The sequence below is a fragment of the Esox lucius genome, chromosome 15 (assembly GCF_011004845.1).
Source record: "Esox lucius isolate fEsoLuc1 chromosome 15, fEsoLuc1.pri, whole genome shotgun sequence".
Lineage (NCBI taxonomy): Eukaryota > Metazoa > Chordata > Actinopteri > Esociformes > Esocidae > Esox > Esox lucius.
Genome location: NC_047583.1, coordinates 317064 through 340948, shown reverse-complemented (window position 1 = coordinate 340948; position 23885 = coordinate 317064). Strand labels below are relative to the sequence as shown.

The 23885-nt window shown below is 40.3% G+C and overlaps 1 protein-coding gene across 5 annotated transcripts in view; it reads left to right on the top strand.

Moving 5' to 3' along the window:
• The window catches only part of kif26ba (kinesin family member 26Ba), a 163823-nt gene that overhangs the window by 30423 nt on the left and 109515 nt on the right, over positions 1 to 23885 (top strand). Inside the window, exon 1 of one of the 5 annotated variants that reach the window (XM_029125601.2) lies at positions 18294 to 18459. The exons of the other annotated variants lie outside the window; for them this stretch is intronic. The gene's annotated coding sequence lies outside the window, so the exon portion shown is untranslated. Of the gene's footprint in view, positions 1 to 18293; positions 18460 to 23885 lie in introns of those variants that run through there. 5 annotated transcript variants of the gene reach the window in all.

Genomic DNA, 23885 nt, shown 5'->3' with positions numbered 1-23885 from the left:
AGTGTTTTTAACCTGGGTTTGAAACTGGATACGTTTGAGGGACATCTAAGATCTTCTGGTAGTTTATTCCAGTTGTGTACAGCATAAGTGCTTAACGCAGAGTCTCCATGTTTAGTTTGGACTCTGGGCTCTACTAGCTGACCTGTGTTCATGAATATAAGTGTTCATTTATTTTCTTTAAACATATCAGAAATGTATTCCGGTCCTAAACAGTTCAGAGATTTATAAACTAAAAGCACCACTTTGAAATCTATTCTGTAACTGACTGGAAGCCAATTCAAAGATTTAAGAACCGGGGTGATGTGCTCTGTTCTCTTGGTCCTGGTTAACATTCTAGCAGCAGCTTTCTGAATGAGCTGCAGTTGTTTTACAGTCTTTTTCGGGAGTCCAGTTAAGAGGCTGTTAGAGAGGCCATTAGAGATAAAAGATAAAAAATAAAAGCATGGATGAGCTTCTCTTGGTTGTTTTGGGACACCAAGCCTTTGATTCTGGCTAGAGTTTTTAGATGATAGAATACTGTTTTGATATGACTGTCAAATGTGAGGTCTGAGTCTATAAGAACACCAAGATTACCCACTTGATCCCTGGTTTTAAGCGCCCAAGGATCCAGCTCTTTACTAATACTTGTTATTTTATTTTTGTTGCCAAACACAATAATCTCAATAATATCTTGGTTTAATTGTAGACAATTGTGGTTCATCCAGGTATTTCTGTGCTTTATACAGTGACACAAAGAGTCTATTGCGCTGTTGTCATACGGTTCGAGAGCCATATATATTTGAGTATCATCGGCATAGCTGTGGTAGTTAATGTTGTTGTTTTGTTGAATTTAGCCCAGAGGTAGCATATAGAGATTGAACAGAAGCGGTCTGAAAACTGATCCCTGTGGAACTCTGCATGTCATAGCCACCCTATCAGATTCATGGTTACCAATGGTGACAAAGTAACTCCGACCATCTAGACAAGATCTGAACCAATCAAGGACTGTCCCGGAGAGTCCTACCCAATTTTCCAGCCCATCTATAAGTGTTCTATGATCTACAGTGTCAAATGCTGCACTGAAATCTAATAGAATCAGAAATGTTATTTTATCAGAATCAGTATTCAGCCGTATATCATTTGAACCTTTAATCAGCGCTGTTTCAGTACTGTGGTGAGGTCGGAAACCTGACAAAAATTTGTCTAAGAAACCGCTTGAGGTCACAAAATTGCTGAGTTGATTGAAGACAACCTTCTCAATGATCTTGGCTATAAAGGGAGATTTGATACAGGTCTATAGTTGTTCATTATAGATGCATCCAGTGTTCTCTTTTTTAATAGGGGCTTAATGGCAGCTGTTTTTAGAGACGTCTGGGAAATGCCTGATTGCAGAGAGCTATTAACTATTTGCTTTAGGTCCATTGTTATAGAGTTATTTATTTATTTTTTAAGTCTGATGGCAGTGTGTCGAGACAGCAAGTTGAAGCTTTAAGATGTTGAACTGTTTCTTCTAGGGATTTTTGATCAATTGTATTAAAATGAGATGTAATAACCAAGTTATGTCTTGGTTGTCGTGATGACGGTACAGAGTCCTTGTTAGAATGTGTAGTTCTGATGTTTCGTCTAATACTTACAATTAGATGAAACATGCAAATTCATTCCATTTCACAGTGGACATGAGTTCTGATGCTATCTGATTTATTGGGTTTGTAAGCTTGTCGAACATGACAAATAGAGTGCAGGTATTGATGATATTCTTGTTGATCATTCCCGATAAATGTAGCTGTCTGGCCCTGCCATAACTCATCGTTGAAGCTACCAAGACTTGGTTTATCATTGTGGATTTGAAGTTAAGTTTTCCGCCACTTATATTCTGCTCTTTTCAGGGCGCTTACCATCCTGGTGGTTGTCCATGGTGTTTTCTGTTTGCTCACAGTTTTCTTTACCTTTACTGGTGCAACATGATCCATGACATTCAATATTTTGGCATTAAAATGATTATGAGTACATCACCTGACTCAGCACTTATTTTTGGAGAGAAACAGTGGATATAAAAAGTCTACACACCCCTGTGAAAATGGAGCATGTCACCTCCATATTTCACACTTATGCAACCAGGTTATTTTTTTATTTAAATAGTTTTGCACTTCAAAGATTTCAGTTTTTCAATTGAATTGTTCACGTTATAGGTCACATGCAAGAATTACTTTGGCATTATTGTCTGTACTATTATCTATTTGGATGTTAAAATTCCCTGTAATAATAAACAAGTTATAATCAACTGATATAACAGAGAGTAATTCAGCAAAATCATCGATACGATTTGCAGAATAGGTCTGTAAATGGTTAAAAACTACATTTTGGGGGTACCCTTCAATGTAAAACAGAGGTATTCAAAATAAATAAAATTACCTAGTTTATTATCTTTGCACTGGAATGTATCTTTAAATCGGGCAGCCACTCCTCCTCCTTTCCTACCATTTCAACACGTATTCATATAGCCACATTTTTCAGGTGCTGTCTGGTTAAGAATAGTAGCACTACAATCTTCTGTTAGCCACGTTTCAGTGAGAAACATTAAATCTAGGTTGTAGGATATTAGAATTTAATTTATCAAGAATGATTTGTTGGTGAGAGATCTGATATTAAGTAAAGACAGCTTAATAGATATAATAGGGGTTCCAGAACTAGTAGGTTGACGTGTTACAATTAACAGATTAGACAAGTTTACTTTATGGGTTGCATGCTCACGGTTCCTTCTATTTCTAATCAACACAGGAATAGAGATACTGGGTCCTTATGTCAGGATTTGTTGAGGATAGACAAACATTTAGCTGGCTACTCGATTCTCTCGTATTTTCACTAGACAAAATAGTCTGTTATTGTCACCTATATTGATACAGTAGTTACTGTACCAATGTCATTTACAAATGGCTAATAAGCTGTTAAAACGGCCAGTGGCAAAAGCCATAAAGTTCATAGATGCTATTTGTGGTGGAGGTAAACTTAATAAGAAACGTTACTCAGTTTAACACAATATAATGGCGTCTATTAAAATAGTCAAACTTGGCGTGATGTTAATGAGTGAAAATAATATAATTTGAAGACGCTATACTAAAGCCCCATATGTGTGCAGTTCAGTGGTATAGTGGTTTACGACAATGCCTTTCACGTTTTATTGCGGGCTGGCTGAACTAGGTAAAAACATCCCACATCCCTCTGATGCGTGTGCCTGTCTGAACATTTGCCTTGAGGAGAATAGAACTTGGATGAAGCAAACCATATTCCAACTGAACAGCAGTAAAACACATACTTGTTGCAGCAGGACAGCGTGTTGGCAGCCCCCACCAGGTCCAGTTTTCCACAGTAACACACCTTACCATTGTAGGACAGATCATCCCACTCTCTTCATTGGTCTCCAGTCTGGATGTAAAGTTTATTCCTCCCTAAGTTTTGACAGCCACATCAAACAACTGTCAGATGTGTTGTTCTGTCACCTCAGAAACATCGCCAAACTCCGTCCCTCTCTTAACCAGTCTGATGCAGAGAAGCTCGTCCATGCCTTTATCTCCTCATGCTGGACTACTGCAATTCACTCTTTATCAGGATCCCTGGCAGAAGTCTTCATAAACTCCAATACATCCAAAACTGAGCCGCCGGGATCCTGAGAAGAGTACGGAAACATAACCACATCTCCCCCATCCTGGCATCTCTGCAACGCTGCTTCTTGTCACATTTTGGACAGAATTAAAAAACCTCTTATTGCCCTACCAGTGTAATTTTACAGCAGTCTCCCTTTATATGTCAAAGAGCATGACCCCTCCATAACCCCACTCACACCCTCAGGTCAGGCTGCTCCTCCACCTCCCCAGGACCAAGTTCTGCTCCTTCATGTCCCCAGGACCAAGCACTGCTCCTCCACCTCCCCAGAACCAAGCTCTGCTCCTCCACCTCCCCAGGACCAAGCTCTGCTCCTTGGGGGATTGACCGCGCCTAGCCTCTGGAATGCCCTTTCGAACCAACTGAAGTCACCACAGATTCTGGGCTAATTTAAAACAGGCCTAAAAAAAGTATTTTATGGAAGGCTTTTTGTTGATAACTGTGCTTTTCTTGTCCTTACATATTTATTTTTTATTATTTTTATTATTCTTTTATTTATTTAATGCACTTTGAGATTATTCTAAATAATGAAGATCGCTTTATAAATGCAATACATTTTATTATTATAATTACAAATACTGATGACAAGCCTACACTGCTGTGATGTTGACAGTAGAATAATAATAAAGAAAAACCCATTAGAATCATTTTGCTGCCATAGCAACGTGCTATATTAATTACCATAGCAACACAGATAATGAATTCCCTGCTGTTTCCCATGGATGCAGAATGCCTGGGAAATAGTATCTCAGACATAATGCCTGGGAAATAGTATCTCAGACATAATGCCTGGGAAATGGTGTCTCAGACAGCCATTACAGTTGACATGTTTTCTGTGTGTGCATTTGTCTGTCCACCTCCTAGTGAGAGAGACATTATTTACGACAGTGTGGCTTGTCAGAAGAGCGTGTAAGAGTGTGTGAGTGTGTGTGTGTGTGTTGGGTAGAGAGAGTGTGTGTGTGTTGGGTAGGGAGAGCGTGAGTGTGTGTGTGTCTTGGGTAGGGAGAGCATGTGAGAGTGTGTGTGTGTTGGGTAGGGAGAGTTTGCCAGAGTGTGTGTGTTGGGTAGGGAGAGCATGTGAGAGTGTGTGTGTGTTGGGTAGGGAGAGTTTGCCAGAGTGTGTGTGTGTTGGGTAGGGAGAGAATGTGAGAGTGTGTGTTGGGTAGGGAGAGCGTGTGAGAGTGTGAGAGTGTGTGTGTGTGTGTATATGTGTGTTGGGTAGGGAGTGTGTGTGAGATTGTGTGTGTGTTTGGTAGGGAGAGTGTGTGTGTGTTGGGTTGGGACAGCGTGTGAGAGTGTGTGTGTTTGATAGGGAGTGTGTCTGTGTGTTGGATAGGGACAGCGTGTGAGAGTGTGTGTGTTTGGTAGGGAATGTATGTGTGTGTTGGATAGGGACAGCGTGTGAGAGAGTGTGTGTGTTTGGTACGGACAGCGTGTGAGAGTGTGTGTGTGTTTGTTAGGGAGAGTGTGTGTGTGTTGGGTAGGGACAGCATGTGAGAGTGTGTGTGTGTGTGTGTTTGGTAGGGAGAGCAGTGGATGCCACATTCAGACATTTTCACTTAGGGGTGTACTCACTTTTGTTGCCAGCGGTTTAGACATTAATGGCTGTGTGTTGTGTTATTTTTTTGTCATGCATAAAAATGCTAATTAATTATAAAAAAATCATCCAATGTGATTTTCTGGATTTTTGAGATTCTGTCTCTCACAGTTGAAGTGTACCTATGATAAAACTTACAGACCTCTACATGATTTGTAAGTAGGAAAACCTGCAAAATCGGCCTGACAGGAGGTGGGCATGATAATGCAGAGCCTGATAGTAGGTGGGCGTGGTAATGCAGAGCCTGATAGTAGGTGGGTGTGGTAATGCGGAGCCTGACAGGAGGTGGGTGTGGTAATGCGGAGCCTGACAGGAGGTGGGTGTGGTAATGCGGAGCCTGACAGGAGGTGGGCATGATAATGCAGAGCCTGATAGTAGGTGGGCGTGGTAATGCGCCTTTCAAAAGGGCATTGTATTTATGATAGTAGTTCTACTCTAAATGTTCATGACTCTGAAGGTGGTGTATTTATTCTAAACATCACTTACCAGCCTCCGCCTTAACCACGCCCCCTGAATACTGATTGCATCTGTCTTCATTTAGTTTTTGTTGGTTTTGGTGCACCTGTTTTTAATTTAGGTGTGGTCTGGTTTTGTATTTAAGAACTCATCATTCAGTTGTGAGGTATTGTTTGTTTCAGAACACTTACTGAAACTTTCTGTCTGTTTTCAATCTAACTCGTTACCCTTTAGACCTTATGTGTGTTTTGTTTTTTGACATCAGCCTTGTCCTGTTGGTACCTACGCTAGTTACTATTGATACTTGTTCACCAACCCATTCCTGTCAAGAATCTGAGCATTTCAGCACTCCGGGTATTATTACAGTAAATAGTTAAATCACAGTTTACATTTTATTAAAGACCTAAAACAAAATTATCAAAACAAAGGAACTTTCTATATAAAGTAACTGTTATTTCAATGTAAAAATGCCCACAGTTTTCTATTGGCTTGTTATAAAATTGTACATAGAAGTTGTAATTTCCTGGATAAATGTCTACTGATCGTTATATGCTGAGATAATTTAATGTACAATTCCTCATTTTTTCTCCCTTAATCTTCCTTTGTCTACATTCCTCAACCAATTCACCTCCCTTTCTCTCTTTTCTCCTCTCCTTTTCTCCTCGTCTCCCCCCTCCATCCCCTCATCTCTCCATCACTCCCCTCTCCCTCAGTCTCTCCATGCCAGTATAAACAGAACTGTTACAACACCACCTCTATGAACTTTCTTTCAAAAGTAGCCTTGCTTTCGTACCCAACCCGTGACAGGATGAATGTGCTCTGAGTTTACAGTTGTGCTCAAAACTTTGCATTCCGTTGGAGAATTGGTAATATATGTATCATTTGTAAAGAAAACATGAGTGAGCAGCAAAACACGTGTCTTTATTTCTTATGGGATTCACATTCAACTGTAGGTCATAACAGAATGGCACAATCATAAAACAAAACATGGCAACAAAGATAAAAATTAACTGACCAATGTTCAAAAGTCTGCATACCCTTAGTTCTTAATACTGTGTATTTTCCCCTATAGCATCAATGACAGCATGCAGGCTTTTGTAATAGTTGTTTATGAGGCCCCGAATCCTTGCAGGTGGTATAGCTGCCCATTCGTCTTGGCAAAATGCCTCCAGGTCATGCAAAGTCTTTGGTCTTCTAGCATGAACCAAATGTTTGAGATCTCCCCAGAGTGGCTTGATGATATTAAGGTCAGGAGACTGTGATGGTCACTCCAGAACCCTCACCTTTTTCTGCTGTAACTACTGGAGGGTCAACTTGGCAGTGTGTTTAGGGTCATTTTCATGCTGGAAAGTCCAAGAGCGTCCCATGAGCAGCTTTCAAGCAGATGAATACAAATCGTCTGACAGTATTTTCTGATTACATCATTTTCACAAGATTCACCGTGCCTTTAGACCTCACACCCCCCAAAACATCAGTGAGCCACCACCATGCTTCACAGTGGGGATGATATTCTGTTCACTATAGGCCTTGTTGACCCCTCTCCAAATATAGCGTTTATGGTTGTGATCATAAAGCTCTATTTTGGTCTTGTAACTCCAAATTACAGTGTGCCAGAAGCTGTGAGGCGTGTCAAGGTGTTTTTAGCCATATTGTAACCAGGCTTTTTTGTGGCATTGGTGCAGTAAAGGCGTCTTTCTGGCAACTCAATCATGCTGCTCATTTCTGTTCAAGTATCGTCGTATTGTGCTCCTTGAAACAACCACACCGTCTTTTTTTGGAGCAGCCTGTATTTCTCGTCAGGTTACCTGTGGGTTTTTCTTTGTATTACAAAGAACTCCATTACACACCTTAATACCTGACTCCATTACACACCTTAATACCTGACTCCATTACACACCTTAATACCTGACTCCATTCCACACCTTAAACCTAGGCCTTTCAGATCCCCCGAATCCGCCAGAGCCGAACGCCGTTTCTCTTCATTTGCATACGAATTGTCCCTTTTAGCATGGACATTCTCTTCCACAGCATCACCTTCCAGCCAGAGCATCAGTTGATCTACTGGGTCATCAGCAAACTATATAGAATAGTCAAAAAAATTATGAATTACAGAATTTGTTTGTTTTAAATGGTTAATGAATTAGAAAAATCCAAGAATGTGTTTTTATTGAAGGGTTAGGGTCATCATACTAAAAACTAGAATACGTAGAAAAAGACGAGTTCCGAATGAACAGGCTGTGAACGGCGTGTCTTTACAGGTCTCTCCCAGGGGTTGTGTGGGGATATCCAGTTGATTTCAACACCAGTGCAGATCAGATTATTCTATAGTTGAATAGGTTAATAAAAACAAAAGGTAAATAGTCTGTAAATAGTTTATCTATTACTCAGACACTGTCCATCTCCATCTCTGTCTGCCTATCCCTCGTTCTCTGTATATCAGTCTCTCAGTCTCTCAGTTTAACACCAGAGATTTATTTAAGCTTCAAGCCTTGTTTGCATTACTAAAGAGAGAATAAAACACTAGAGACTTATTTTACGGACTTATCTTAAATTGCATATTAATTTCCATGGCGTTTAAATTGACTTCATCATGTCTACGACGTACAACGTAAGACTGGGTTGTCTGTTGAGGGAAAATTGTACAATGTGCACAAAACCTTGAATAGTTCAGACACAATTATCTTCACACTTGCAAATCTAAAGAAGGGTTCTACTGAAAATGTGGTGCGCCCTACCTCGGAATGTGGCGTGAACTACCGATATTTATCGATACGTGTACACAACAAAATAATGTACCGTCTCAAGTCTTCCATGTGAAAATGTAATGTGATGTAAACATCCCCTCTGAATCTGCTCATCACAAGCTCACACTGCCAGACACCTCTCGCTCCCCCGTCCCTCACTTCTCTGTCTCTGTCTCCCTTTTCCCCCTGTGTCTTTCCTGCATCCTTTCATTCCTCAGAGGAACCTTTTCCCTGTGTTATTGCAGTGGTGTGTCTGAGCTCTATGTGATGCTGACAGTTAGGTGAAGTGGCAGCAGCTCTGGTGAGGGAGCATCCATCTTATTGACTGGATATGGACACCATGGATGGTTACACACTGACACACATACACACAAACACACACACACACACATACACACACACACACACACACACACACACATCCACACACATACATGTGCCACACATACAAGTAAATGAAACCTTTAGAAACCTCAACCCCTTATTTTCTCCTCTTCTTCCATCTGACCCTCCATCTTTCCTTCCATCTTCCCCTCCATCTTTCCTTCATCTCACCCTCCATTTCACTCTCCATTTTCCTTCCATTTAACTCTACATTTCTCCCTCCAATCTTATGCTGATCAATAAACATGCTGATATTGTAAGTTTATGTGGTTATCCAGGGATTTGTGTGTTTGTGCTTGTGTTTGCTGTGGGAAAACTTTCTCTCATCTAATTTTACTTGTAGGAATGCCATCCTCTTTTCAACACTTTTATACTCTCTGGTCATAGACGATGATGACGTTATTTAACTAGCCGAAACATGATCAAGCAAGCCGGAATGTGATCGAGCTAGCCAAAACATTGTCGAGCTAGCCAAAACGTTATTAACCTGGCCAAAACATTATTAATTTAGCCAAAATGTTATTTAAAGCTAGCCAAAACATTATTAAGCTAGTCAAAGTCACAAAGTGAGCTTCTGCACTCTCAGGCCGGAAAGGAGAACTAAGTGAAACCACAAGTCAAAAACCTTATCCCCGTTGAGCTTAGATAGCAGAACAAGGCACATGTTAATGGCAGTTTACTTTTGAAATTACATAATTGTTGGCAAAGATACATCAAAATATATTTAAAAATAAGATACCAAATACCTTAATTTTAAGTGTCAAAATAAACTACTATATTTTTATATTTTAATAATACTAAATATATAAATAAGTCTATTTGATCTGTTCCTTCACCAGTACACTGAGTCAGTTGATTCCATCTATCAGTCTATTTGATCTGTTCCTTCACCAGTACACTGACTCAGTTGATTCCCTCTATCAGTCTATTTGATTCATCACTTCACCAGTACACTGACTCAGTTGATTCCATCTATCAGTCTATTTGATTCATCCCTTCACCAGTACACTGACTCAGTTGATTAAGTAGACAATGTTCGATAGCAACAACTTATAGTCATGCAATAAATCTGACATATGCAGCCAGTTAACTGATCAAATATTCACATATCCATGTGATCACCCAGACGAAGTTTCGTTTAAAGTAACCAACAGTTTAATGCTTAACTTACAGTATGCTAATGACTCATAATTGTATCCTAATTAAGATACTTGGTGTTTGGTAACGAAGGGCCTGCATCAGCAACATTGACTCCATGACAATCAAGTCATTCATAAAAACACAAATAAGGTCACCTTTATTCATACATCTTGCAATTTATGCAAAGAATTTATGGGAAGCTGACATCACCTTGACATTCTTCTTCGGGTGAGGATACATTTTCTGTTCTTATCTCAACAAGCCTGGGCAAATTACTGAGTAGGCACCAATCAGAGGTAAATTTTTTATGATGTCATCATGTAGACTATTTTACAGTGGTTTTAAAATACAAAACACTGTATTAATACAAAAAATAATACAAAAAAGTATTTTGATACAAAAATGAGGCCATTTTCATCAACCCCATCAAATACAAATGATAAAATCCTATTTTGTATTTGAACATGTATTTGAAATACATGTATAAATACTGCCCAAGCCTGATTGTTGTGATGCCAGATCATAAGGGTTCTGTTAGGGGTGGTTCTACTGCATCAGGACTGCCCACTATTAAGATCGGATGAACAGAGGGGTGGTTCTACTGCATCAGGACCGCCCATTATTAAGATCAGATGAACAGAGAGGTGGTTCTACAGCATCAGGACCGCCCATTATTAAGATCAGATGAACAGAGGGGTGGTTCTACTGCATCAGGACCGCCCATTATTAAGATCAGATGAACAGAGGGGTGGTTCTACTGCATCAGGACCGCCCATTATTAAGATCAGATGAACAGAGGGGTGGTTCTACTGCATCAGGACCGCCCATTAATTTTTTTTAAACGCTGGCTTCAATCAATCAAGCTTTACATATGACAAAATGGTGTACACTTTCTGGCTGGGCTGCATCAGATTCATGGCGTACACATATTGAGACAGAGGGGGCACTATTGATTTCTCTCATGATTTCTCCTTTGAGCGAATTAACAATGAAATTATGAATGATGAAAGATTACCTGTTCGTTTAAAGAATTTTCTGATCACATTTTGGCATCTAGGAATACACACCACTGAACCCTGGTGTAAGTGACAGATTGTATGTGTCCAACACAGGCGGTAGAGACGGGATGCTTCTTTTCTGCACCAATAAACTGATCTTAGACCTGCTGAGCTGCACCTGTGGGTGTGTTTCAAAGATATCTGTATTCATGTGAAATAGAAAGAGGTAGAGTAAAGAATAAATAAAGAGAGAATTAACAGAGAGAGTGAGGGGGGAGGGAGAGAAAGAGAGGGGGGTTGCTCAGTCTTACCTTTCGTGTGCAACCACATGGAACTTATTACACGCCAATAAACCCTCTGCATTCTGGGTAAAACTAGCTCCATATCCTGTTATACACCACTCCCTCCTCTGTACACCCCTCTCCTCCCTCTTCTCCCTCCTCCCCTCTCCTCCCTCCTCCACTTTTCCATCCTCCCCCCCTCCTCCTATCCCTCTGCCATCTCCGTCCTTTTTCGTTTTTGTCCTCTGAGCTCTAAAGGGGGAAGGGCTGAGAAGGGAGATTAGACTGAGGGTGAAGGGTTTTGAGGAGAGAGCCAGAGAAAAGGACCGTGAAGGAGAGGAGAGAGGGAGAGAGGGAGAGAGGGAGACAGGGTGAGAGGGAGACAGGGTGAGAGGGAGAGAGGGAGAGGGGGTGTACATGGAGAAAGAGGCAGGGAGAAAAAGAGTGATAAAGAAAAGGGGAAGAGAAAAGTGGGAGGGCAAGTAAAAAAGAGGGTAGGACAGAGAGAGGTAGGACAGAGAGAGGTAGGACAGAGAGAGGGCAGGACAGGGAGGTAGGACAGAGAGAGGTAGGACAGAGAGAGGGCAGGACAGAGAGGTTGGACAGAGAGAGGTAGGACAGAGAGGTAGGACAGAGAGAGGTAGGACAGAGAGAGGGCAGGACAGAGAGGTTGGACAGAGAGAGGTAGGACAGAGAGGTAGGACAGAGAGAGGTAGGACAGAGAGGTAGGACAGAGAGAGGTAGGACAGAGAGAGGACTGCATAGCAATGTCAGTCCAGCATGGTTTTAGGGCAGATCTCTGGAAGACAGAGAGGTTGAGTTTGGCTCACTGGACAGATTACAATCTGAGTGTGTGTGTTTGTGCGTGCATGTTTGTGTGTGTGGAGTATTGATTCATTTCGAAAGGCCTCACACATATATAAACACGCACACACATATACAAACACGCACACACATAAAAACAAACAGCGTGAGCTTGTCCCATTTCATCATATCACATTAATGGTTTCCTTCTGTCTCCTGCCTCTTTATATGAATCACAGACACATACACAAACCCATATACATTTTAGTTGTTAATATCTAAATCTGATGACAGCTTGTTCATTCCCGATCCAAGGACAATACAGTGCTACGGTTCAGTTCAGTACAGACTCAGTTCAGTACAGACTCAGTTCAGTACAGACTCATTCCAGTACAGACTCAGTCCAGTACAGACTCAGTCCAGTACAGACTCAGTCCAGTACAGACTCAGTTCAGTACAGACTCAGTGTTGCTGCATTAAATTGGCTGTAACCCACTTGGCTACTTTATCCTAATCCTAACACAACTTTATCCTAATCCTAACCCAACTTTATCCTAATCCTAACCCAACTTTATCCTTATACCAACAGAACTTTATCCTTATCCTAACACAACTTTATCCTTATACTAATGCAACTTTCTCCTTATCCTAACACAACTTTCTCTTTATCCTAACACAACTTTATCCTTATACTAACACAACTTTATCCTTATACTAACAGAACTTTATCCTTATCCTAACACAACTTTCTCCTTATACTAACGCAACTTTCTCCTTATCCTAACACAACTTTCTCCTTATCCTAACACAACTTTATCCTAATCCTAACACAACTTTATCCTTATACTAACGCAACTTTCTCCTTATCCTAACACAACTTTATCCTTATCCTAACACAACTTTATCCTTATACTAACACAACTTTATCCTTATCCTAACACAACTTTATCCTAATCCTAACACAACTTTATCCTTATCCTAACACAACTTTATACAAACCCGATTCCAAAAAGGTTGGGACACTGTACAATTGTGAATGAAAACAGAATGCAATGATATGGAAGTTTCAAATTTCAACATTATATTCAGAATACAACATAGATGACATATCAAATGTTCAAACTGAGAAAATGTATCACTTTAAGGGAACAATAAGTTGATTTTAAATTTCATGGCATCAACACATCTCAAAAAAGTTGGGACAGGGCCATGTTTACCACTGTGTGGCATCCTCTCTTCTTTTTATAACAGACTGCAAACATCTAGGGACTGAGGAGACAAGTTGCTCAAGTTTATGAATAGGAATGTTGTCCCATTCTTGTCTAATACAGGCTTCTAGTTGCTTAACTGTCTTAGGTCTTCTTTGTCGCACCTTCCTCTTTATGATGCGCCAAATGTTTTCCATGGGTGAAAGATCTGGACTGCAGGCTGGCCATTTCAGTACCCGGATCCTTCTTCTATGCAGCCATGACATTGTAATTGATGCAGTATGTGGTCTGGCATTGACATGTTGGAAAATACAAGGTCTTCCCTGAAAGAGACGACGTCTGGATGGGAGCATATGTTGTTCTAGAACTTGGATATAACTGTCAGCATTGATGGTGCCTTTTCAGATGTGTAGGCTGCCCATGCCACACGCACTCATGCAACCCCATACCATCAGAGATGCAGGCTTCTGAACTGAGCGCTGATAACAACTTGGGTTGTCCTTGTCCTCTTTAGTCCAGATGACATGGCGTCCCAGTTTTCCAAAATGAACTTCAAATTTTGATTCGTCTGACCACAGAACACTTTTCCACTTTGCCACAGTCCATTTTAAATTATGCTTGGCCCAGAGAAAACGCCTGCACTTCTGGATCCTGTTTAGATAGGGCTTCTTTTTTGACCTATAGAGTTTTAGCCGGCAACGGTGAATGGCACGGTGGATTGTGTTCACCGACAATGTTTTCTGGAAGTATTCCTGAGCCCATGTTGTGATTTCCATTACAGTATCATTCCTGTATGTGATGCAGTGCCGCCTGAGGGCCCGAAGATCACGGGCATCCAGTATGGTTTTCCGGCCTTGACACTTACGCACAGAGATTGTTCCAGATTCTCTGAATCTTTGGATGATATTATGCACTGTAGATGATGATAATTTCAAACTCTTTGCAATTTTTCTCTGTGAAACTCCTTTCTGATATTGTTCCACTATTTTTTGCCGCAGCATTGGGGGAATTGGTGATCCTCTGCCTATCTTGACTTCTGAGAGACACTGCCACTCTGAGAGGCTCTTTTTATACCCAATCATGTTGCCAATTGACATAATAAGTTACAAATTGGTCCTCCAGCTGTTCCTTATCTGTACATTTAACTTTTCCGGCCTCTTACTGCTACCTGTCCCAATGTTTTTGCTCTCATGAAATCCAAAATGAGCCAATATTTGGCATGACATTACAAAATGTCTCACTTTCAACATTCGATATGTTATCTATATTCTATTGTGAATTAAATATAAGTTTATGAGTTTTGTAAATTATTCCATTCCTTTTTTACTCACAATTTGTACAGTGTCCCAACTTTTTTGGAATCGGGTTTGTACTTATCCTAACACAACTTTAATAAGAAAGTCCTCAATACCAGCAAAACAAAATGGATGCTCTTCAACACACAATCTCAAACTACAAGTCCCATTTACATTCTTGAGTCTGAGAAAATATTGACACCTACTGATTTTTTTGAATAGATAAAATGTATATCTTCCTATATAGTTGGACTGCTCATTCCACACCCTCATCTCCCACGACCAGTAAAAACTTAAATCCAGAATTGTTTTCTTGTGCTGCTAAAGAAGGTTTTCCTCAGAACGCAGATTCAGGCTCCCCAAATTTTAGACTAACTTGTCTAAATACTCCTTTAATCCAGCCGTGTAATTAGCTCTCTTAATTAACAGTAATAGTGTTGTTTTCTCTACTTTGCTGTGAAATATCCCTGTGGGTGAAGAAGAGCACCTACTGAATATGTTATGTTACACTATTTTATGTGACATTTTATTACCATTAGAGAAATTAATTGTTTGGAATTTGGAGAAATATATGATATATTAAAAAATATGCAGAAGCGTTATTCTTTCCTCAATATTAAGGTAATCAGAAGTCCGTTTCCCATGTCATAGAACATGTCATAGATAAAGACCGTTTCCCACAACACATTTTATCAGGACAGAAGAGCACATATTAACAATGTGCCCACAACACATTTTATCAGGACAGAAGAGCACATATTAACAATGTGCCCACAACACATTTTATCAGGACAGAAGAGCACATATTAACAATGTGCCCACAACACATTTTATCAGGACAGAAGAGCACATATTAACAATGTGCCCACAACACATTTTATCAGGACAGAAGAGCACATATTAACAATGTGCCCACAACACATTTTATCAGGACAGAAGAGCACATATTAACAATGTGCCCACAACACATTTTATCAGGACAGAAGAGCACATATTAACAATGTGCCCACAACACATTTTATCAGGACAGAAGAGCACACACTAAATGTAAAACATGAAGAATCCTTTCTGGTGATGTTGGTGTGTATTAATGCCTTCATGATGTTCTGCAGGCTGTGTGGCTGTAGGCAGAAGATTGTGTATGTAGACTATTCAATTGGCTACATCTGTTGGTGCACCCACCTGAAAAACCCACCCCCGGACATTTAATGTATATTCAGTATTATACTAATAACACACACACACACACACACAGACTTTTGAGGTGTTGTCATGGGTGTTAAATAAGTCGCATAGATAGCACCGGGCATCAGAAGAGAGATGGGCTGAGATAGAAGCTTCACAATGAATTATCTCTTTAATTCATCATCTCTGTTTAATACACTCATCATTAACATGCTCTCACTTCTCCTCGTCGCTCCTTCATATCTCTCCTTTCTCTCTTCTCTCCTTCTCATTCTCCTATATTTTTCCTCCATCTCTCTTCTCCGTCTCACTCTTCTCTTGATCTCTCTCTCTTCACTCCCTCCTCCATATTTCTCCTCTATATTTCTTCTCTCCCACTCTGTCTTTAGTGTGAAGATGGGCCTCAGCTATGACAGACACACACACAGACATAAACACACAGACATAAACACACAGACATAAACACACAGACATAAACACACAGACATGAACACAGACTTAGACACACACAGACATAAACACACAGACATAAACACACAGACATAAACACACAGACATAAACACAGACTTAGACACACACAGACATAAACACACAGACACGAACACACAGACATAAACACAGACTTAGACACACACAGACATAAACACAGACTTAGACACACACAGACATAAACACACAGACTTAGACACAGACTTAGACACACACAGACATGAACACAGACTTAGACACACACAGACATAAACACAGACTTAGGCACACACAGACATAAACACACAGACATAAACACACAGACATAAACACAGACTTAGACACACACAGACATAAACACACAGACATAAACACACAGACATGAACACAGACTTAGACACACACAGACATAAACACACAGACATGAACACAGACTTAGACACACACAGACATAAACACAGACTTAGACACACACAGACATAAACATACAGACATAAACACAGACTTAGACAAACACAGACATAAACACACAGACATAAACACACAGACATGAACACAGACTTAGACACACACAGACATAAACACACAGACATGAACACAGACTTAGACACACACAGACATAAACACACAGACATGAACACAGACTTAGACACACACAGACATAAACACACAGACATGAACACAGACTTAGACACACACAGACATAAACACACAGACATGAACACAGACTTAGACACACACAGACATAAACACAGACTTAGACACACACAGACATAAACACACAGACATAAACACAGACTTAGACACACACAGACATAAACACACAGACATGAACACAGACTTAGACACACACAGACATAAACACAGACTTAGACACACACAGACATAAACACACAGACATAAACACACAGACATAAACACAGACTTAGACACACACAGACATAAACACACAGACATAAACACAGACTTAGACACACACAGACACAAACACAGACTTAGACACACACAGACATAAACACACAGACATGAACACACAGACATAAACACACACTTAGACACACACAGACATAAACACAGACTTAGACACACACAGACATAAACACACAGACATAAACACACAGACATGAACACACAGACATAAACACACAGACATGAACACACAGACATAAACACACAGACATAAACACACAGACATAAACACAGACTTAGACACACACAGACATAAACACACAGACATGAACACACAGACATGAACACACAGACATAAACACACAGACATAAACACACAGACATAAACACAGACTTAGACACACACAGACATAAACACACAGACACGAACACACAGACATAAACACAGACTTAGACACACACAGACATAAACACAGACTTAGACACACACAGACATAAACACACAGACATGAACACAGACTTAGACACACACAGACATGAACACAGACTTAGACACACACAGACATAAACACACAGACATAAACACACAGACTAAGACACACACAGACATAAACACACAGACATAAACACACAGACATAAACACACAGACATAAACTCTGACTTAGACACACACAGACATGAACACACAGACATAAACACAGACTTAGACACACACAGACATAAAAACACAGATATAAACACACAGACATAAACACACAGACATAGACACACATACAGACACACACAGACAAAAAACACAGACATAAACACACAGACATAAACACACAGACATAAACACACAGACATAAACACAGACTTAGACACACACAGACATGAACACAGACATAAACACAGACTTAGACACACACAGACATAAAAACATAGACATAAACACACAGACATAAACACACAGACTAAGACACACACAGACATAGACACACATACAGACACACACACTGACACAGAAACACACTGACAGAGATTTGGACACACACAGACATAAACACACACGCACAAACACAAAGACACACACATACAGACATAGACACACATACAGACACACACACTGACACAGAAACACACAGACAGAGATTTGGACACACACAGACATAGATGCGAAGATGTACAAACATAGACACACACACACACACTGACACAGAAACACACAGACACTCTCAGACTCACCATGACTGTACACTGTCTGTCAACATGGAGCTCTAATCAAGGCTCTGTCATAGAATACTGATGGAACATTTTGAGAGACGAGACAGGACAGACTGACAGGAAGATGGAGGACAACAAGAGGGAAGGTAGGAAGAGAGGAAAAAGGGAAGAAATTCATCCAGATAGAGGAAGAAGAGGAAGAGGCAGGAGAGGAAAAGAGGGAAGAAAATAGAGGAGAGAGGAAAGAGGGGGAGAAAAGGAGGAGAGAGATAGAGCCAAGAAAATAGCAGAGGATTGGAGAGGGAATAGGATTCCAGAGAAGGGAGGGAGAGGAGAGAGAGACACATAAAGAGAGGGTGATTACACATGCTAGGCTAATTACAGACTTAATCTATGACATCATCTAAACCCCGCTTTTTATCTATGACATCATCTAAATCCTGCTTTTTATCTATGACATCATCTAAACCCCGCTCTTTATCTATGACATCATCTAAACCCCGCTCTTTATCTATGTCATGATCTAAACCCCGCTTATAATCTATGACATGATCTAAACCCCGCTTAAAATCTATGACATGATCTAAACCCCGCTCTTTATCAATGACATGATCTAAACCCCAGTTATAATATATGACATGATCTAAACCCCATTCTTTATCTATGACATGATCTAAACCCCGCTTAAAATCTATGACATGATCTAAACCCCGTTTATAATCTATGACATGATCTAAACCCCACTTATAATCTATGACATGATCTAAACCCCGCTCGTTATCTATGACATGATCTAAACCCGGCTTAAAATCTATGACATGATCTAAACCCTGCTTAAAATCTATGACATGATCTAAACCCCGCTCTTTATCTATGACATGATCTCAACCCCATTCTTTATCTATGACATGATCTAAACCCCACTTATAATATATGACAGGATCTAAACCCCATTCTTTATCTATGACATGATCTAAACCCCGTTTATAATCTATGACATGATCTAAACCCCATTCTTTATTTATGACATGATCTAAACCCCGTTTATAATCTATGACATGATCTAAACCCTGTTTATAATCTATGACATGATCTAAACCCTGCTCTTTATCTATGACATGATCTAAACCCCACTCTTTATCTATGACATGATCTAAATCCTGCTCGTTATCTATGACATGATCTCAACCGCGCTCTTTATCTATGACATGATCTAAACCCCATTCTTTATCTATGACATGATCTGAACCCCATTCGTTATCTATGACATGATCTAAACCCCCCTCATTATCTATGACATGATCTAAACCCCACTCTTTATCTATGACATGATCTAAACCCCATTCTTTATCTATGACATCATCTAAACCCCGCTCATTATCTATGACATGATCTAAACCCCACTCTTTATCTATGACATGATCTAAAGCCTGCTCGTTATCTATGACATGATCTAAAGCCTGCTCGTTATCTATGACATGATCTAAACCCCATTCTTTATCTATGACATGATCTAAACCCCGCTCATTATCTATGACATGATCTAAACCCCACTCTTTATCTATGACATGATCTAAACCCCAGTTATAATATATGACATGATCTAAACCCCACTCTTTATCTATGACATGATCTAAAGCCTGCTCGTTATCTATGACATGATCTAAAGCCTGCTCGTTATCTATGACATGATCTAAACCCCACTCTTTATCTATGACATGATCTAAAGCCTGCTCGTTATCTATGACATGATCTAAAGCCTGCTCGTTATCTATGACATGATCTAAACCCCGCTCATTATCTATGACATGAAACACTAATTACAACTGAACTACCACAATGTGTGTGTTTGTGTGTGTGCGTGTGTGTGTGTCTGATTAACTCTTTAAACCTCTTCTTGGGTAGAATAACTCATATCCTTTAACAACCTGGAGAGAAATAGCGAGAGAAACAGAAAAGAGAGAAAGAAAGACAAGGATACAATAGTCTAGACTCAGGGTGTTCAGGGAGCTCATAAATTCTTGTTAGCAGGATGTCAAGTGGCTGTAAAAAATGATTGTAAGCAGAGGTCATACTAGTTCAAAGTGGAGGTCGTACTAGTTCAAAGTGGAGGTCATGCAAAGTCAAAATAGAGGTCATACTAAGTGAAAGTGGAGTTCATACTAGTTCAAAGTGGGGGTCATACTAGGTCAAAGTGGAGGTCATACTAGGTTAAAGCGGAGGTCATACTAGGTCAAAGCGCAGGTCATACTAGGTCAAAGCGGAAGTCATACTAGGTCAAAGTGGAGGTCATACTAGGTCAAAGCGGAGGTCATAGTAAGTCAAAGTGGAGGTCATACTAGGTCAAATGGGAGGTCATACTAGGTCAAAGTGAAGGTTATACTAGGTCAAAGTTTTTCTCTGTGAGCGTGTTTGGGCTTAAATCTCACCCTGTCTCAATATCTGGTGAGTGTGTGTGTGAGTGTGTGTATGTATGAGAGTGTGTGTGAGTGTGCGCTGTCCCTATTGGTCCACACTGCTCAGCCCTGTCCCTATTGGTCCACACTGCTCAACGCTGTCCCTATTGGTCCACACTGTTCAACACTGTCCCTATTGGTCCACACTGCTCAACGCTGTCCCTATTGGTCCACACTGTTCAACACTGTCCCTATTGGTCCACACTGCTCAGCGCTGTCCCTATTAGTCCACACTGCTCAGCGCTGTCCCTATTGGTCCACACTGCTCAACGCTGTCCCTATTGGTCCACACTGCTCAACGCTGTCCCTATTGGTCCACACTTCTCAGCGCAGTCCCTGTTAGGTGTTTTTCAAAGCATATATTTACAGGACAAACGTCTAATTTTGAAGTGCTCTGGGCACTCACACACAAACATAAACATACACATACAAACACACACATACACAGTTCATTTTCAGCAGCTCAGCTCCTGTATTGATAGAGGGTAATAGAGGTGTGATTGAGAGAGGTTTTGCAGCCCTTATATATACACTCTGTTTAAACAGTGTAACAGTCAGTGCTTTCAGAAGACATGAACCCATTCCTCCAACGCTGGGCTTAATGCACTTTGTACTAGACTCCTACAACATTGCTGATGGTATAGTCTAATCACAGCACATAAAGATACATTAATATGTCTAGTATCATCTTAAACAATAGCCATTAAGCTAAAGGACCCTGCATAACTGTGTCATGTAACTCAAGCTAACACAGCTGTACTACACATTCCAGTTGTCCAGTGAAAATGGATTTACACAGAACACAGAAGAATACAGGAAGTTCTGGATTTGTTTCTTCTTTGTAACCTGCTGACCTTTTGCCCCTAGGTCCAGTGTTTGGTGTAATGGGATGTGTGTGGATTTAAAAATTGTCTGATGACTGATCTGCTGAACTGCATTCATTTGATTGGATTAGCAGACAGATGTGAATCCTTTCTTGTTCACCCCCACATCCACTCCCCTCCTCCCTTCCACATCCACTCCCCTCCTCCCTTCCACATCCACTCCCCTCCTCCCTTCCACATCCACTCCCCTCCTCCCTTCCACATCCACTCCCCTCCTCCCTTCCACATCCACTTGCCTCCTCCCTTCCACATCCACTCCCTTCCTACTTTCCAAATCTACTCCCCTCCTCTCTTCAATATCCACTCCTTTTCTCCCTTCCACACCTACTCCCCTCCTCCCTTCCACATCCACTCCCCTCCTCCCTTCCACATCCATTTGCCTCCTCCCTTCCACATCTACTCTCATCCTTCCTTCCACATCCACTTGCCTCCTCCCTTCCACATCTACTCCCCTCTTCCCTTCCACATCCAATTCCTCCCTCCTCCCTTCCACATCTACTCCCCTCCTCCCTTCCACATCTACACCCCTCCTCCCTTTCAGACTCTCTCTCCTCCTCCCCCGGCGACCCTCTTGACTTAGTTTAATAAGCTGTAGTCCAGTTGTATTCATTCTTTAATTGGAAGCATTCAGATGCAGTTAATATCCTGCCTCCCCAGATCCACTCTCAGTATGAAATCAAACAAACACACACAAATACACACACACACACTGCTCTCAATATCAAAGTAAATAAACAACATTAAGCACCCGTTAACATATTAAAAATCTCACAGAAGCTTTGCTCAGTCAGTTTCTAGACTGTTACAAATTAGGTCCCAGTTCACCTCACCCACACACACACACACACACACACACACAAACACACCCACACACACACACACACACACACACACACACACACACACACACACACCCATACACACACACACACAAACATATACAGACACAAATACCCAGACACATACAGCTCTGGAAAAAGAGACCACTGCAGCTTTTTCTTTCCTTTCCAAAAAAGTCAAAATGGAAGGTTTTGACTGAGTAACAGAAGGGTTAAAATTAAGTTGCAGTGGTCTTTACGTTTTTTCCGGAGCTGTATTCTTTACAAAGACACACGTACAGACATATATATTGCATATTGTATGGACACATATATTCAGACACATACAGTATATGGATTCATGCATAAAGATACGTACTGACAGACACATATATACAGACACATGCTGTATATACAGGCTCATATATACAGTAACATATATACAGTATCATACATACTGACACATGCTGTATATACAGGCTCATATATACAGTATCATACATACAGACACATGCTGTATATACAGGCTCATATATACAGTAACATATATACAGTATCATACATACTGACACATGCTGTATATACAGGCTCATATATACAGTAACATATATACGGTATCATACATACTGACACATGCTGTATATACAGGCTCATATATACAGTAACATATATACAGTATCATACATACTGACACATGCTGTATATACAGGCTCATATATAAAGTATCATACATACTGACACATACTGTATATACAGGCTCATATATACATTAACATATATACAGTATCATACATACTGACACATACTGTATATACAGGCTCATATATACAGTAACATATATACAGTATCATACATACTGACACATGCTGTATATACAGGCTCATATATACAGTAACATATATACAGTATCATACATACTGACACATACTGTATATACAGGCTCATATACAGTGGGGAGAACAAGTATTTGATACACTGCCGATTTTGCAGGTTTTCCTACTTACAAAGCATGTAGAGGTCTGTCATTTCTATCATAGGTACACTTCAACTGTGAGAGACGGAATAAAACAAAAATCCAGAAAATCACATTGTATGATTTTTAAATAATTTATTTTCATTTTATTGCATGACATAAGTATTTGATCACCTACCAACCAGTAAGAATTCCGGCTCTCACAGACCTGTTAGTTTTTCTTTAAGAAGCCCTCCTGTTCTCCACTCATTACCTGTATTAACTGCACCTGTTTTAACTCGTTACCTGTATAAAAGTCACCTGTCCACAGACTCAGTCAAACAGACTCCAACCTCTCCACAATGGCCAAGACCAGAGAGCTGTGTAAGGACATCAGGGATAAAATTGTAGACCTGCACAATGCTGGGATGGGCTACAGGAGAATAGGCAAGCAGTTTGGTG